This window comes from Schistocerca americana, chromosome 1, assembly GCF_021461395.2.
Source record: "Schistocerca americana isolate TAMUIC-IGC-003095 chromosome 1, iqSchAmer2.1, whole genome shotgun sequence".
NCBI lineage: Eukaryota > Metazoa > Arthropoda > Insecta > Orthoptera > Acrididae > Schistocerca > Schistocerca americana.
This window is the reverse complement of record NC_060119.1, coordinates 1,033,670,323-1,033,687,616: the sequence shown is the minus strand read 5'-3', so window position 1 is coordinate 1,033,687,616 and position 17,294 is coordinate 1,033,670,323. Positions and strand designations below refer to the sequence as shown.

General features: G+C 43.9%; 1 protein-coding gene across 1 annotated transcript in view; it reads left to right on the top strand.

The window, feature by feature from the left end:
* Window positions 1-433: 433 nt before the first annotated feature.
* The window catches only part of LOC124616728 (arginine kinase), a 37,605-nt gene continuing 20,744 nt past the window's right edge, over window positions 434-17,294 (top strand). The window contains exon 1 of the mRNA XM_047145095.1: window positions 434-582. The gene's annotated coding sequence lies outside the window, so the exon portion shown is untranslated. The remainder of the gene's footprint in view (window positions 583-17,294) is intronic.

Below are 17,294 nucleotides of genomic sequence, written 5' to 3'. Positions count from 1 at the left end.
CTACTCTGGACGAAATCTTAAAACAGCGTTCAAAGAACGACTCTCCTTGTTGAGACGTGGTATATGGTGTCTTCAGCGACTTTCGATACTCGGGAAACGCTGTACTGATTCATCTCCGTAACTGAGATCCGTAAATAAAAGTTCTGAATGAATTACACAGCAGATTGAAGATAATGTGAGGTGGCAAGCCCCGTAATTTGCGTAATGGCCGTGGGTCAATGCCCGAACTTGCATCCCCGTTGCGGACGTATTTTTCAGTTGGACGGGGCGGACGCTGCAAGGACTGCGGTATTCCCGCCAAGAAAGCATCCCAATTGTTTTAATTGGCAATTCGAAGGCAGGCGCGCCATCCGGGCTCGCTGCCTAGTTTTAGGGCGGGCGCTGCGGCTTTTGGGCGCTTCTTGCGCGCTGCCGCGGCGCGGCGCGATTGGTCGGCGCGAACGTTACGTCACAGCGGGGTTAGAACTATCCGGCGCTGATCCCCCCGGCAGTCCTCACTCGACAGCAACGGGCCTGCCGCGACGCAAGACACGAGAAGACACCCACCCGGAGTAGAGTGTACCTGTCGTGACCAGCAACCAGGTGAGCTGACGCACACGCAGATAGTGCTCCCTCTTCTGATAACGCCGTCTTCCGGAGGTGTGTCCGCTGGGACGCGACCTCGAGTGCGCGCATCTGCCTACTGTGCCGCGACCTTGTGAATTACCTGTATCTGTGCGTGGTCGCTGCGGTAAAGGGACACGGCCACGTCCCGATGTGAATACCGCTCGTGGCACTAAAATTGTCGGGTCTTCTCTAAAATCAAATAAAAATTCAGTGGAAACGAGTCGTGTTTTGCGAAACTGTTAAATGGTGTGCAGACTGCATAGATTTCTATGTAAATAAGGATTGCTTGAAACTCAAGTTCCGACTGTAGTTAAGAAAGTTTCTTAGACTTTGAGGAAGCTGTAATCCAATAAAAAATTATGTCCGTTAAGAAACTGTTGTACTTATCTCGTCATAGTCGAAGCCCAAGTGTAGAGCGTTTTTACATATTTTTCCGACTTTGTTTTGGTTGTTAATAAGACTTTACTTCGGTGTCACATAGAACGATTCTAAAAAATGTACCTTGTTCAAATAGCTTCATCGATTTCTTAAAGCTAGAATTCGGAGATGCCCTTCAGAATATTTTTCTGAGTTTTGAATACGTCGTCAGAATAGAATGGTGACAAAACCAGCGACAGTTACTTTCGAACATAGCCTTATCGTAGCGATAATACGAGTATCATGCAACGTGCATGCTAGTTAGTTGAAACAGTTCTTATCCCTACAAAGTTCCAGAAATGAACTTTGACTGATCGAAGCTGGACCATTTAGTTCAGTTATGCTAAATCTATTGCAACAGAGACGCAGTGCAGCATTAAGTTCTGCAATAAAAGCGCTGAAAAAATACCAGGCTTTTCCATTTGAAGTTCGGTGATAACAAGAAATGTTATGGAGAGTGTTAGGGGATAAGATGAAAGACGGTTTTCCTCTTGCGGTGTAAGGAACAGTGGTTTTAAAAAAATGGTAGAAATAGTCAAAATTGATTCACGGTAATACGTGATGTATTGCAGATATTCTGCAGCTGTTGAACACCATAACTCTTTTAGCGTTCTGACCTAGTGAACGGAAATAGTTTCTCAATGTAATAGTACGAGGTTTGATGAACTACGCATTTACATTGCCTGTCGAGGTCTGCTGATAACTATTATTGTAGTCTCTGTATCAGTGAATGTGACGGAGTGGTATGAAACTGGGCTCTTTCACGAGTTTTCTTTATAGCTCACGGTGAACAATGGAATGGTCTACTTGAAATTGAATGAACGGATTTGTTCCCCAATCTGAGCTAGTCATATGCCTCTAATGGACTATATGACGGCACATAAAGCCCTAATCTTGAAGTTTTTTCTTCATGGTTCCTTTCCCTCCTCTGCAACAGGAAGGATGTTAATGTTTCCAGTTACCGTCTAGTAAGTGTTGCAGAGTGGTTTTCGAAGTTTCTGCCTAGAAAGACTTACCGCTCTGCAAAGGACAAACTAAATCCTAATGTGTCCTTATTTGAGTAGTGTGTGGTGCCCCTTCTACGTACCTACCCGACAAGCCTATGTACTTACCGTTATCTGAACGTCTTCCTCTTGCAATAGCGGCGAATGGAAGCGCGCGTGTAGCTTCCACACTTCTGAGATCGATTGTATATCAGCGATACTTAGTTGTTCCACGCCTCGGAATCCATTTTAGACTGCAAGGTTCTCTATAACTGGTTGCGTACGTTCATAGTTCGGGGGAAGGCAAGAGCAGTGGTACTACGCCTAGTATGCCACTAAGATGCTCAAACTAACTTTCGGTCTGGGGAAAAATTTTTCAAAAAAATTAAATTTGCCTTGATGTCGTTATGTGTATCGAACAGTGAATACGTGAACTCTGCACTGATAAAGTGGTCACTTCAGCAGCCTACAGGTTGGAGGGAGCATACCATGTTCTGGAAAGTGGGAACAGCAGTGCAGTTCACTTGTCAGATTTACGCGCGCACATATGCGAGTTCGGGTGCGGGAAAGAACAGCCAGCTGTGGCGAGGAAGTTGTGCAAATAGGGCACGTATGGAGCGGGGAGCGCTCAAAAGGCTTGGAGCGTGCGTCACTTCACGTCGCGTCACACCTGCTGCCTGTTCGGAGGGGCCTTTGGAAGAGGCGACTGGCGCAGCCCGTTTTGTATGCCCGTGGCGCAGGCGCTCGTAAGGCGAGCCACACCTGGCCGCCACGTGGCTCCTCAGAGCCGTTGGGCGGGTCCACCCTCCAGCGCCACAGCTGGGCGCGATCAGCATTCGCCAGGTGTAATCTCGCGGCTCTTAAGAGAAAAACAGCTTGAGGGGCGGGGTTCGACATACTGACTACTGCTCTCTGCAAGGAGTCAAACTGTTTATCTCGACACGGGTCAACAACGCAGGGCAACAACTCAGTCCATTGGCAAGGACCAAACACCGATTTTCTGTGACTCAGAGCCTTAATTGCAACAATTGAAGACGTCGGTCGATAGGACCACCCAAACTGTGCCGTGTGTAGTGCCGTCCGCCCAACAAAAGTTCTTAAGTTACTGCGCGCGGCATTAGATGCTTATACGTAACGGTGCGAGGCGGATGAAATTTTGAGTTTCTGAAGAAATATAAAAACGAAACAAAGGTTTCGTATGGCAAATAAAGTCCGTCTACCTCCCGTATTTCTGTTTCTAGGTTTTTTCTGATGCACATCAGGAAATCTAGAAGCCGAAATATCGACATTGAGTGGAAGTTAATTCGTAAAATAGTTGCTTCACTGTTGTAAGCATTATAGACTATCCTATCAAAGCCATCTGCTATGAAGAGCTATTTTTTCCCCGTTTCTGACAGTTGCTAAGAGATTCACTTCTTATCTATCATTTATTACATATACGCCGCTAAAATGAGTACTCCTACGAACTGAAATGTTTCTTAAATATACTGCCCATATTTTATGCTACGTACATAACGTTTACATGAACGTCTCTTATTTTCCTTTACCATGACGTATTTTTGTAGTAAACTATAAATCACGTTTTTTCAGGAACAATTTTGATAATTGTGGAAATGCAACAGCACTGAATCTGAGGTCCTCTTAACTTCTGCCACTGGCTAGAAATCATAATGCAGCTCAGCCTCTCCTCGCAACATACAAACTCTCTCAAGATTTCTTTTTCGTTAAGAATTGTTTGATATTCAGCAGCGCCGAAATGCACGATTCGTCCATTCTTAGATAACTACGAAAAATCACTGGCTCCCGCTACTTCAGTAACAGAGCAGGGGTACATTCCTTTCCTAGCATTAGCCACTTCTTTGCCCACAACTTTCTCCTGGCTTTTTGACCTTGTTATCTCTAAAACAGTTCTGTGTAAGACTAAGACATTTCGTAGAACAAAATAAACTTACGGTAAATCACAACAGTACGGCGCACTAACCACTGAGTCGGTCAGGTGGAACATTAGGCTATAACGAAATTGGTCAGTAGATTGACCGATAAGTTGGTGCCCGTGTAGGGGCCTTTTGACATTAAATCACTATATCCATCGTATCCAAAGACGTTCATTAGATATCGTAGAACCACAGAGTATACTCCAGAGGTACATACTATTGGAAGCGGGTTGGTTGCAGGCCCAACATCAAACTGTATTCCCAGAATGCTGTACATGTGCGTTGTCTTCAGTAATTACTCAGCTGAAAGTCTAATCTTTAGACCAACATTTATGAACGTCCAGAACACTGTAGGTAATTGACTAAATTGACCAAAGCGACACTATCAGTTACGGATAGTAAAGGCTTCTGACAAGCCAACAAAGATTTAGGGAAATGGTTGCTATTCGGGCAGTTTCTTGGTCCTACGAACGGTGAACTGCATACCGTTAAGGCTTCTTATCTAAACTTGTAAATATAAAGCTGTCTTCAAACCGTTACCACGCAGTACTTTTTTGGCCATTGTTCTATTGAACGAATCACACGCTTGTCTTTCTCCGACCTTTAAAATTTATCCATCCTATGGGAGGATCTGCAGTTTCACGTGGTCTTCTACTCATGGAACAATCTAGCGTTTTCCGCATTAAAAACATCAATGCCGGACTGAAAGAACTATACACAGAAAAAATCTGATTGCTCGAGGACTGCACTCCAGATCTATGATTTGTGGTTTTTCTGCACTTGTCCGCGGCTCGTGGTGTAGTGGCTAGCGTTGCTGCCTCTGGATCACGGGGTTCCGGGTTCGATTCCCGACCGTGTTGGAATTTTCTTCTCCCGGGGACTGGGCGTTTGTGTTATTTCATCGTCATTTGTGTCAGTGGCTAAATTGGACTGTGGAAAAACTTGGACTGTGTAAAAAAATTGGGACTTTGCACGGGCGCTGATGACCGCACAATTGATCGCAACATAAACCAAACATCTGCACTTGTCACATAGACGTAATTCACGTAATGTAATTGATGCACATATCGATACGGATTTATTCGTAGTTCGGGAAACAGGCAGACTTTATAAGGCTAATTCATTTATTTGTAACATTACTGAATGGTCTCGTAAATACCTATGTAATTTCTCTGGTTTACAGTAACCAGATGAACATTGTTTTGTCCTTAGTGACGCTGGTTTTATGCACATTAGGATGTGGTCTACAGTTTGGTCACCTATTGAGGCAACACCCTCAGCCTGCAAAGACGTCCCTAGTTAGCCGTAAGCAGCTAGACAAGCTTAAGTTTGGAAGTTAACTGACTACGTGTTTATAGCCTTCAACGATTTCGCCCGCAGAAGACAACGAAACGTTAGGCAAAGATGCCTAGACGACGGCCTGACACGCAAAAAACTGTAATAACGGATATAAATACCGACCACCAAAGCCTGCATTGTATGAACACTATTCTACTTTATTAGTTGTAGGTCCTTGATGACACATGCAAACTTCATGGGTGTAAAAGTAGCGCTAGTTTTAGAGTTTAAAAAAGTGATCAGCTCAATATTCGCCAGGTTACATACGAATTGATAAAACATTACTTGTATCATAGGGGTAAATGCCATCACTGAAAGCGTGTTGACCTCTTTGGTTGTCTGGTGAAATAGTTTGTGCTACCGGCATATATAGTGGGAAAAGATCAAAAACTTTATTGATAACTGTCGTGAGTTGCCTGTAAAAGCATTTTCAGCAATTTCGATGCGTAAAAGCCTGGAAGAGTAATACCGCGTTTTGGCAGTTGCGAAAAACTAGTAACTTTACAGTAACTTATACGTCCAGCGTACAGGTCTTAACGCGAGACAACGCAAACAGGAGAATAGGGAAGTCTTTCAGGTTGTGGAAGATGAACAATAACTTCATAGTGCCGACGCTGTTCTCCCGCATTAACGATGTGTCCGGTCGGACAGGTGCACGACTCGTTACCGACTGGGAAGACAGCGGTTAGTTTTACGATTCGCATGCCATCGTTCATGGACGCTGCAGGCATTCAACGACGCCGCCGCACTGGCGACTTCTACACGTGAAACGAGTAAACGGCGGTCGTAATTCCGAGATGGAATATAGGTGGCACTGCCATACAGAAAGCAAAACTGGCAGTTACACAACGCAATTATCAGCGCAGATGAGATCTCGGTCTTAAGTACGCAGGTGGCGGACAAACATCGATAACGGGACGACTGTCTGGAACCTAGTCGCGATAACGCAGAAGTGGAATTCTCCGTCTGGCCTCTTCCACTTCAGAGATGTGAACGACGAGCCAACTCCCGCATCGGCCACAATTGCCCGCTGTCTTCAGAACCAATTGTACTCCGGCTGCAGCCGAACCCCAGCCAAGGTCGAGCAGTTTAGTCTTCATTAGGGCAAACTGTCAACTCAAGCAGGAATTCCGTGTTACGGCGCAGTCAGTTTTGTCTTCATCTAAGGATAGTTGGTAACTAAAGTATGCGAGTGGACAACGCAAAGCAACAAACACCTTACCCTTGTCATTGCGCTCATATTTCTAATTGCTGCCTTCGGTAAAGCATTCACTATTTTCGTCTCGGGTAGATTTCAATGTTTTACATTTAAGCGAGCCATTCATTCGTCATTTGAATGTTAAGCAGAAGTACTTAAACATTGCTGAATTGTAAAGAGATGGCACTATACGCCCATAGTGAAATGATGCCAACTTGAAAGTGCGACATAAAAATTTTGTTACCTGGTGGTAAAGGACTAGTACATCGTTTTAACCAAATACTGCATAACATATCCACAAAGCACTTAAATGTGGTTTGTCGGCAGACTTCTTTCGCTATGCTAGGAAACTCCAAATGGAAGTAAACGAGCACCAGACAGCATGAGCTCTAAGTATATGCTCCAGGAATTGCGTGGAGCCTGTCGCAGTGATAAAGTTAGGAGGAATGAGGATGCTTAGTGTTAAACGTCCGTTCTGTTCGTTCGATGTCGAAGTAGCTTGATGCAAAAATGTTCACACCATACTGAAGTAAGAATGATCGACGTTTCACGCTCCGTCGGCATGAAGGTCATTGTGGTAGTAGTAAAGGCTCAAGCTGGGAAAGGACGGGAACGGAAATCGTGTCCTTTTGAAAGGAAGCATCTCATAATGTGCCATACGTGTTTAAAGAAGCCATGGAATACATAAAGTCGGACTGCGATTCGAATTGCGGCCCTTTCGAATTAAACCAGTGTCTAAAAACCATCACGTCGCAGAACCAAGTGTCTGCGTTTGTCACAGTCTTTCTCCTTCAGTGTGAAATTTGAAAGTGGTAGCTTGTTTCTCTAATAGCAAAACTTGACACACTCTGAAAATGATAATCACCTAAACAACCAGCCTAAATGGAAGAAAAATTGTCCCCTTTGGAGGCGGTGATATTAAAATAAGAGCAGGTGGCGTTAAGCAGTAAATGCCTCTGGAGCTGTATACCGGCTTCAGTACACTATTTGGAGAATTGGCGCACGAATGGTCAGCCACACTGGGTGTCGCTATACACTCTTTCATATTGATGAAATTTCTTTCACTGTGAGCGTTTCAAAACAGTTAGGTACTGATTCTACAAGATGAACGCTATGTAGTTGAAGGCGGACGTATGTCTACAGCTATATCGTCGTAAGGCAACCCATGACTTGAAATATCAAACCGAAAATAAAATTTGACATCAGTTTCAATACCACGAAAATCATACGGATTAAATGACCCATGGTTTCAGAAAAACTTGTCAGTGTGGACTCCTCCCAAACATATGAACTTGTAGGGGCATATCGTCTGGGCGGGAATGGATAGCAGTAGTACTCGGAGGACATCAGGGTTCAGACTTTCCCTTCCTTGATGCCTGATTTTTAGACTAGATTGGTACTATCCCTAGAGCCGTGGGAGATGTTCCGTCACTGGCCAGATGCAGTGCGTGATTTTTACTGCTATCGTCGAAAAGAGAACATTCTGAAGCCTCCTGACTATAAGCCGGTATCGTGTCTCCATAGTAACATAAAATAAACATGACCAGATAACTGAAAACGGTATTCGGTGCTAGTAAGTAATATTGCTGATTGCACAACTGAACCCTGAAAACAAACTTGTCATTTTAGTTTTAATTGCGTGGTTCTTGATAAGAGTGTACGTGCATAAAGCTGTATTCTCGAAATACACCTACGTCATGGCACTCTTACCTTACCCTCTCGGTATAAGGAAAGTCAGGACGAATCTGTCCCGTCAGCTGGTGAGTGGTCCCCTAGCCGTACTGTGGCAGTGTCGTCAGCCGAGCTTCAGAATGTGCTGACGCACCGCCCACAGACATATCCGCGCCTCTGTGGGGCCCACGTCTATGGGCTCAGCCGAAGTGCAGTTCTTGCAACGGACTGCCGCAAGCGGAACCTCGGTTTTTCTGGTTACTGGGCCCTCGGCGATCGACTCAGCGCGGCTGTGGCGACAGCATTTCTCGGTAGCAACGCTTCCCGCTCGATTGCCAGCGGACCACCTTAACTGAAGTGACTACGAGCAGAACTATTTCATAGTTCTCCCAATTTCACATTCAGCCACGCAAGATGGAACATAACAAAAAGGGAGTGTAATGGAGCAATTACTATTATCGATAAACATTGGTAAGTCAAAACGCTGTTGGTCGCACGACTGAATACTGCTTAATGGCGGCCGGAGCATTTGATACCGTAAGGAAAGTACACAAGAGGAGCAGAGAGGAATGAGAAATCATTCTAGCGACGATACGGGCCGCAAATGTCATAACTGACGTAAGACTCTGACAAAGGGCGTATTATGGCTCGATGCCTGGCAACTAGCATCTCGGAAACAACGAAATCGGTCAGCTTTTCGCGTGCTACTGTTTTGAGCGTCTACGGAAAGTGATCGGACCTTGAGCCTACGAATAGGTGACAAGTTTTAGAACGTCCACGCCTCGTCACAAAATGTTGAGATCGGAGGCTTGTCTACTTTGGAAAGCGGGATACCCGGCGATCTGTGGCAGATCGGACGACAGCATACAGTGCTGAGCAGGCACAAGCTTTTCGGAGCACACCTTCCAGCGCACATTGTTGAACAAGGGGCTCTCCAACAGACGGCTTATGTTGACTCAAACATCAGTACCGATCGCAGTGGGCACAGGATCATAGAGGCTGGAGCTGGATTGTTGATAATTCTACCCCTGTTGTTTCTTGTTACACCATCCGTTGGGGGGGGGGGGGGGTGGCGGCGGCGACAGTATTATGCTGTGAAACACTTGTTCATAGAGCTCATACTGTTTCAGGTCTAGACAGCTTACCTCAAGAACTCGCCTATCTAAAGACAGTATTCAGCGAAAATGGGTATTCCATCCGGCAGATTAACAGGGCACTAACAGTTAAAACTAAGAAGCAGGAAGTGAATAAGAGAACATGCAGGAACAATCTTTAGCTTTTCTTCCTTTCGTTGGCAACACTTCGTTTAAAATAGCAAGAATCCTCCGAAAATTTCAGGTAAAAGTGGTTTTCCGCCCACCATCGAAGATTGCGGACCTTGCGGGTTCAGTTAAGGACAATCTGTTACTACGAAAGGCCGGAATTTACAAGATACCGTGCCAATGTGGTATGGCTTACATAGGTCAAACCACACGCACCGTGAAAGAACGCTGCACTGAACATCGTTACCACCCGCCTTTTGCAGCCAAGCAAGTCCGCTATTGCTGAACATTGTATTTCTACTGGACATTCAATGCTGTACGACAAAACAATGATTTTGTCCACAGCATCGTCTTTCTGGGACTCCATTATTAAAGAATCCGTAGAAATAAGACTAGCGGAAAATCTGTTAAACGGTGACAGCGGCTACCAGCTGGACAGTGCATGGAATCCCACCATCTCCACGATTTGCTCAAATCGAAGACGACAGAGTGCGCCGACGGCCGTGGCAAACAGCAACGCAGAGGGCGACTGAGTTCCGCTATTCCACCAGCGAGGGCGCTGCCGGCGGGCAGTGTGATGCAACTATCAAGCTTTCGACGCATGCGCAGAATAGTTACAGTACGCTATATACTGCGGAACGGAGGACGTTTTCGCCAGTCTGCGACGGCTCACCTGAAGATGACTGGCAGGTACCCAGTTGAAATATCGTGCGAAGTATTGAACGACGACCGGCTGCAAGCCCGAAATTTGTTTGAACAGTATTATGCTATTCGGAACAATTACGTTGGGCCTTCGTGGGACCTGCAGTGGTAATCGAAGACATTATGGCAGAAACGGACTACGTAACCGTTATTGCGGATCACTTGTTTCCCTCCATTCTTAATGTCTTCGTTCCAGCAGGATAACTTTCCCTAGAACAAGGCCAGAATCGTGTTATTTGAGGGGTATGACGGTAAACTACCGTTGATATCTTTGAAATAGATTTCCTCTGATCTGAAGACGATGGAACACGTCTGGGACGCGATCGGCAGCCAGTGAGGTGCCGCAGTTAGCACACTGGACTCGCATTCGGGAGGACGACAATTCAAACCCGCGTTCGGCCATCCAGATTTAGGTTTTCCGCCAGTTCCCTAAATCGCTCCAGGCAAATACCGGGATGGTTCTTTTGAAAGAGCACGTGCAATTTCCTTCCCCATCCTTTACTTAATCCGAGCTTGTGCTCCCTGTCTTAACCTCGATGTCGACGGGTCGTTAAACCCAACATTTAGTCCTTGGGATCGAGTCAGCAACACGACCACAAACCATTGGCTCGTAACTTGCGTGAAAATGGTTGATCCGTGCGTATATGCCTGGTGCCATATTTATCTGGAAACCTACCAAGAACTTGGCGGACCCATGCCATGCAGAGTCGCTGCTGTATTGATCCAGAGGTAGAGCAACATGTTATTAAGCAGGTAGTGATTGTCTTGGGCTATCATATGAGCGGTAGATAAAGGCGGAAACTCTGTCTCTCGGCGGACGCTGTTCTCGCATCACCAGAAAATTGTAACGAAATGCAGGAAAACTTCAAGATAATATACATTTAGAACAGGGACTGGCAGTTCTCACCATAAATGTGAATATTGCGTATAAATGGCTGCAAGTATCCATTATTGTTCCATTACGTTACTGGCGATCAATGAATAGTACGTCCGAAAAATTCTCAGAATGTGCGCCCAGCGCTATCTAAAGTAGAAAGAAGACATAAAACTTCAGTAAAAAAAGCACTTGAGAGTCGGACTACAGATTACATCTTCTCGCGTCACGAAATTAAAACGTCAGCGAAATCGGTGCAATTCGAGCTCTTGCAGACTGTCGCCAATAGCTCTCGAGCATAATCGTCGAGTGGAATAGATAATGGAGAAATAGTAGTGGATGTCGACGTACTCTCCGCCTACATCTGAGTTTTTTAACCAAAAAAAATCATGAAACAACCGTATGTTTTCAGAAGTTATTGTATTTACACGGCCAGTCTCGGCATCTCATTAATGCCTTTACTCACTCCATGTATAAAGAATCAGATCATCCATGCATGCATAACCAGAGCCATCAATATCTCGATTCCGTGAATATTTTGTGGCGTGTGTACTTCGAAGACTCAAGCCACTATTGTTAAGTTTTCGTAATATGCAATCTACAATTTCACGGAATCGAGGTATTGATGGCTCCGGTTATGCATACATCGATGTATCTGATTCTTTATAAATAGAGTGCGTAGGACCTGGAAATGCAAACTTGAAATTTGCGGTAAGGTCTTATGGGACCAAATTGCTGAGCTAATCGGTCCCTAAGCCTACACACTTAACATAACTTAAACTAGCTTACGCTATGGACGACGCACACGCACAAGACGGGGGACTCTAACCTCCGACGGGGAGAGCCGCACGGACCGTGACAAGGCGTCGTAGACCGTGCGGCTACCACGCGCAGCCATTGAGATGCATAAACTGGTCATGTAAATAACATAACTTCTGAAAACGTTTGACGGGTTCGTCATTTTTCTCTGGTAAATATAGTACCGACCGTTATCCCATATTCAAGATGACCAACACATGCAGCTAAGGTGGCTTCCGAAGAATAGGCGTATATCTATTTAAGCCGGTGTTGCACCTGTAATATTCCATAAATTAAAATATTGGCAGTCTGATGAAATAGAAAATAGATCTATTGTTTTATTTCTTATCTGGACGACTAGGAATACTCTTTCCGTAGAAACACAAGGTTCTGTTTCAAATGACACATTTGAAAATCAGTGACTGGTCTTTAAAATGTTTTTCGTTGGTATTTCGTTTTGCACTATAATTAGCTAGCGTGAACGTTATGCGTTCTGTATGCGACTTTACTTAGAATTTTAAAAAGCTCTGGATGAGTATGTGATTTGGAATATTTTGGAACTACGTCGGTTGATAAGCTCCGAATAATTAAATCTGCACACAAATCGCGTATCAATTTCATGAAAACTATCAGAAAATAGCTGTGCTAATGTGAAGGCGTAAGTCTCCAGAACAGACAACAATATGAAAGTAACCAGAAGTTTATCTCTCCATTTCCGATGTGTGCCATCTTCTCGTTATCGAGAACAGACATTTCTTGCAATGAGGAATCTAACCAAACTGGTCACGGAGTTTGGTTGGCATCCAGATAATGACTAAATCAGATCTGCACTCGATGCGCATAAAGATAACAGCTAGGGTAGCAGTAGAAATACAGAGACGGCATTACCTCGGCTACAGACAGAAATTCTGGGAAATCAGGGAAAGCACTGATATTTTCTAAATTTGTATAGTAACGGGCTCTTCAGCTACAGAAATGGATAAAGACACAAATCTCTATGAAAACACTGTGTCGGTACGTTTGAAATTTACTAAATCTAAGATTAAAATGTAGGGTGAAATGAACTTTCCAACATCTTTGAGAGGATAGCTTATGTTGTCAAGTTTGTCTTCTTAGTTTTCATAAATAGACGGCGTACCTTGTACAACGAGGCGAAATAAACGATAGTTATTAGTTTGGCAGCAGTTGAGTAAATAATAGGTGACTTACATAAGGAAAGTGTTGCGACGTTTCCCACCCACGAAGGCATAACTGCAAGCATGATTCAGCGCGGCTGGAATGCCGTTCGGTCTGAAGAGTCCTTGTGAAGCCAGGGTTGCCGCTATTTAGCGTCGCTGGGTGAAACTGTGTACAGAAACACGGTCGGTCGTTCAGACAGCATGAGTCATTTCTATCGGGTGGCAGGACCACTCGAGGTGAAGGTGACACACTACTGTTGTCATAATTGCTGTTTTCAACTGGCACGACCAGTGAAACAGGATTACGTAAATTGTAACTGCGTAAGGTGGTAATGACGTGTAAGAGCATGGAATCTCGCACAAAGCTGCTTTTACTTTGTCATTGTCACGTTGCTATTTGATTTGAACTTCTGAAATCTAGTGGACCCTCTAAAGAACTATTAAATGCGATAATATGAATCTCCACTGTTGCAGTATCTTAATATTGCTTGGTGAATCAAGTAGTAAACAATGATCTTCCTGTGAGATATAATAGTTTTCGTCTTGAGATATAGAAGAAACGAGTGGATGTCGTACATCATTTGCATATAACTAATTTCCTGAAGATAAAAGAAAATTGTAATGGTAAGATATTTTAGACAGTAGTTCTATACAGTTTCTCTGCAAGATATGAGATCAGAATTGGACTGAAAATATTCCTACTAATTACGCGGTAGACGAATGAGTTCCCACTAGATATTGTCACTAAAGTCTACTTAACGATGTAAAGCTTCGTTAACATGAACGCCTAGCTTCATGCGGATACAAATCGTGTCTTGGATCGATAACCGACCAGTCTTGCTGCGAAATCTGACAGTTTAAGAATGACAATGAGTCCTCCCTGTTCGCTGTTCCCATCCGCAGCCGGCAGCATGTGAACAGCTATAAGCGAAATGCAGAACAAGACTTGTAAATTTCAGGGATGCCGTGGCAAATTGCTCTCCCTTGTAGATGCGAATGAGATGAGGCGTGCGAGGCAGAGTGGTGGAAGGATGTTGTGGTGGCTGGGTGTAACTAGTGATTTTTCTGCGGGGGGGGGGGGGCACGGCAGAGTACATCAGAGTCATTGCAGGGTCTGCGAGAAGATGGGCGGACAGCCGTCACTTGCAGGCAAGAAGTATTCTGCGACTCAGCATAGTAGCTTGGGCTTGAAACTTAAACAAAAATGGGCATCAAGGCATTTTTTAATATCAGTAAAGTCTAAACTGAACTAGAAATGTCGATACTTTCTGGAAATTAATTCGCTTCATGTTCTGAGAGTTTCTGTTAAGAGCCAATCATGTCTGATTGTCAGGGAAACAAATGAGAGCTGAGATGTACCACGAAGCTAACACTACCAGTATCGATCGTCCTCTTGTGTTTTAGACATAAATCTGGCCTGTTTCGGGCGGCCCGGTAATTACACTTAAATAAAAAAAAGTTATCTCTACCGTTTTCTCCGCAAAATAGGTTCACTAATTTGCCATTCTCTGTGCTATTGGCGTTGGTAGCGACACAGTAGGTACGTTATAGTGTTAGTAAGACGAAGAAAAGAACCATCGTTTATGAACATGACTGTTCAGTCGCAATCAGAAACTGATTATCAGTTGCCCAGCAAGTATCGAACCAGAACCGCTTTCGAAACGCGAATTTCAAAATTAAAAGGGTTAAAACTTCGAAGCTTTGGATAGATCCCTGAAGCGTACATGAGTGGCCCAATTAAAACAGCAGACTCAGAAAAGCAGATGTCAGATATGGCTTTAACGTGTCAGTAGAGATGCTTCTTTCTCCGTCAATCGCAGAAACATCTCGGCATCCGTTCTTCGTAAGCAGCTTCTAATCAAAATGTGAGCCTATTGAGGATCGTCTTAGTTGTGAGACTGGATTTAAGATTCAGGTCAGAAAAAGGCAACATTTCGTAGTAACAGATGGGAAATTATCTAGTGGAACTAGTGATATCCAGGGTTCCCCAATGAAGCGTTGTAGACGCCCTGCTTTCCTTTATCTACGTAGGGATTCGGAAAGAAACATCCACATGTCATTTCACAGCAAGATCGTTGTGAAACAGGAGTGGCGCATTGTCAGAAGAGTGAACATGTTCCAGGCTTCCTGTAGACAGTTGTGCTGCGGTTCAGATGAGACTGAAACGGCGTAGCAACTAGTAAGATACTCCAATGTTGAAGTACACGGGACAGCAGGATTCTTGTGGGCTAAACGTTTAAACTGCATACATTCACCATCAAATTGTGGCGGTATGTGGACCAGATGCAATGTCGCGTCAAGCCGTACTGAAATGGTACTACCAGTTTGTCCAAGGCCGAACGGACGTGAAGTCCACATCTTGTATAATGCGAATTCTTTTTTTTGGCAAGCTGAAATGGCTCCATGACTAAGCATGCTTGGTGATTATGTTGAAAAATGGTGTCATGTATCTGTGTCACATTGAAGTGTAGTAAAAGCTTCCCTGCCTGTTACAATAATGTGTAACTTACTCTTTGAAATTCCCTCGTATGTGAGAGTCAAGACAGGTCTGAGCAGCTCTTAGATTGTTTGCAGCGTATCAGCTATCGTTCACCGTGTAGTAAAGCCCTCAGAAAATCTGAACGAACTGCAAAAATGATTTAGACAAGAAACTGCATGGTGTAAAAAATAGAATTAACCAAATACGATTTCGTATGGCTCAGTGGCCTGGCGTATATCTTTTAGATGAGTGCCGCTTCGGCTACTTGCGTGTTTCTGAACTAAGCCAATAATCCTGTCAGAAAAAGGAGACCTAAAGTTTGACGTGGAAGCACGTGGCTTTTCTGACTAATCTTCACATCATTGAGGGTGAAAGCTAGGTTACGCAGAATAGAATAATCCACGGTTCAACCGGCATTCAATGCAACGATCTTCAGATTTCTAGGGACTCACTTTACCACTAGGTCACTAGACCCGTGTGAGGTCGTCCAAATTAGCGAAATTAATTCCATTACATTTTGGTTACGACAGATAACTAATTTAAAAGTAGTAGATTCAGCTAAATACCTTGGGCTTACAATTATGAACAATTAAAGTTGAAAACATAACACAGAAAATGTTATGGGGAAGGAGAACCACACACACTTAGAAGATGCAACGGGTCTACTAAAGACTACTTAAAATATGCTTGTCCATACTCCTCTGAGGTGAAGAATATAGCTGTGCGGCAGAAGATCCTTAAGAGACAGAACTAGTGGACATAAAAGTTCAAAAAAGGGTAACTCATTTTGTATTATCACTAAATAGGCGGAACGGGGGATGGGGGCGCGGATGGGGATGGTGAGGGGACAGGCGAAGTGTCACGGATGTGGGAGCTGAAGTGGGAAACATTAAAACAAAATCTTACTCCGTTGCGGTGAGATCTTTTCACGAATTTTCAATCACCAACTTCTTCCTGAATGCAAAAATATTTCGAATACCACATACATAGGGAAAAATGACCATCGAAATAAATCAAAGCTCGCACGGAAAGACTATTAGTTTTTCGTTCGTGCTGTTGTAGAGTGGAACGGTAGAGTGAGTCTGAAAAGGGTTCTATGAGCCCTATACCGAACATTTAAATGCAGAATAGGCCCCTAATCGTGTAGACGTAACACTCAATTGCTACTAGTTTTCTAAAAAATCTCCCTATACCGCTTATGACTGGTAAAGTAAACAGCAATTACGATTTTCACTCTGGTAAAAGTTCAACCGGTTCTTTGAACGTGGTTGGGTTTTCAGGTTCGTTTTGTTTTAAAAACTGACTTAATCTGGAAGAAGGGACTTCTTGCGCAGCGAAGAAGCAGTAGTAGTAAACTGAATGGAAGTTATCCATTACCTGTATTGGATTGAAGAGCATTGTTCTGACTAATCGGGAAGACGCAGCACCTGATTTTCGAAAGCCATTTGTGAAAAACACTTTAGACCAGAAAACAAGTATTTAGCAGGCTAACAATCTTTTCGGGCCTGAAAAAGTAAACATGACAAAAAAGTTTCCCAAATTCGGTTTTCACCTTCCGGAAGTTGGTGTCGCATGTAAATGTAGCGATAACCACTCTGCCCCGCCAGCATCGAGAAAAAGGACACCAATAAACAAAAAGCTCAAGACAGTGCTACAAATTCCTGAATGTGGAAAAAATTATAAACAAGCTGCTGACATAATCGCGAATACGAAAGGCAGCTTAGAATCGCAAATTGTCCGTGCTTGGTACAGAAAATCTTAAGACACGTCTTTCAGAATTAGAGATTAAGCTCTTATTTGTACTGCTCACGCGTAGAAACCTATGTTAAATTCCTTGGCACTTTAGTGAGCTTA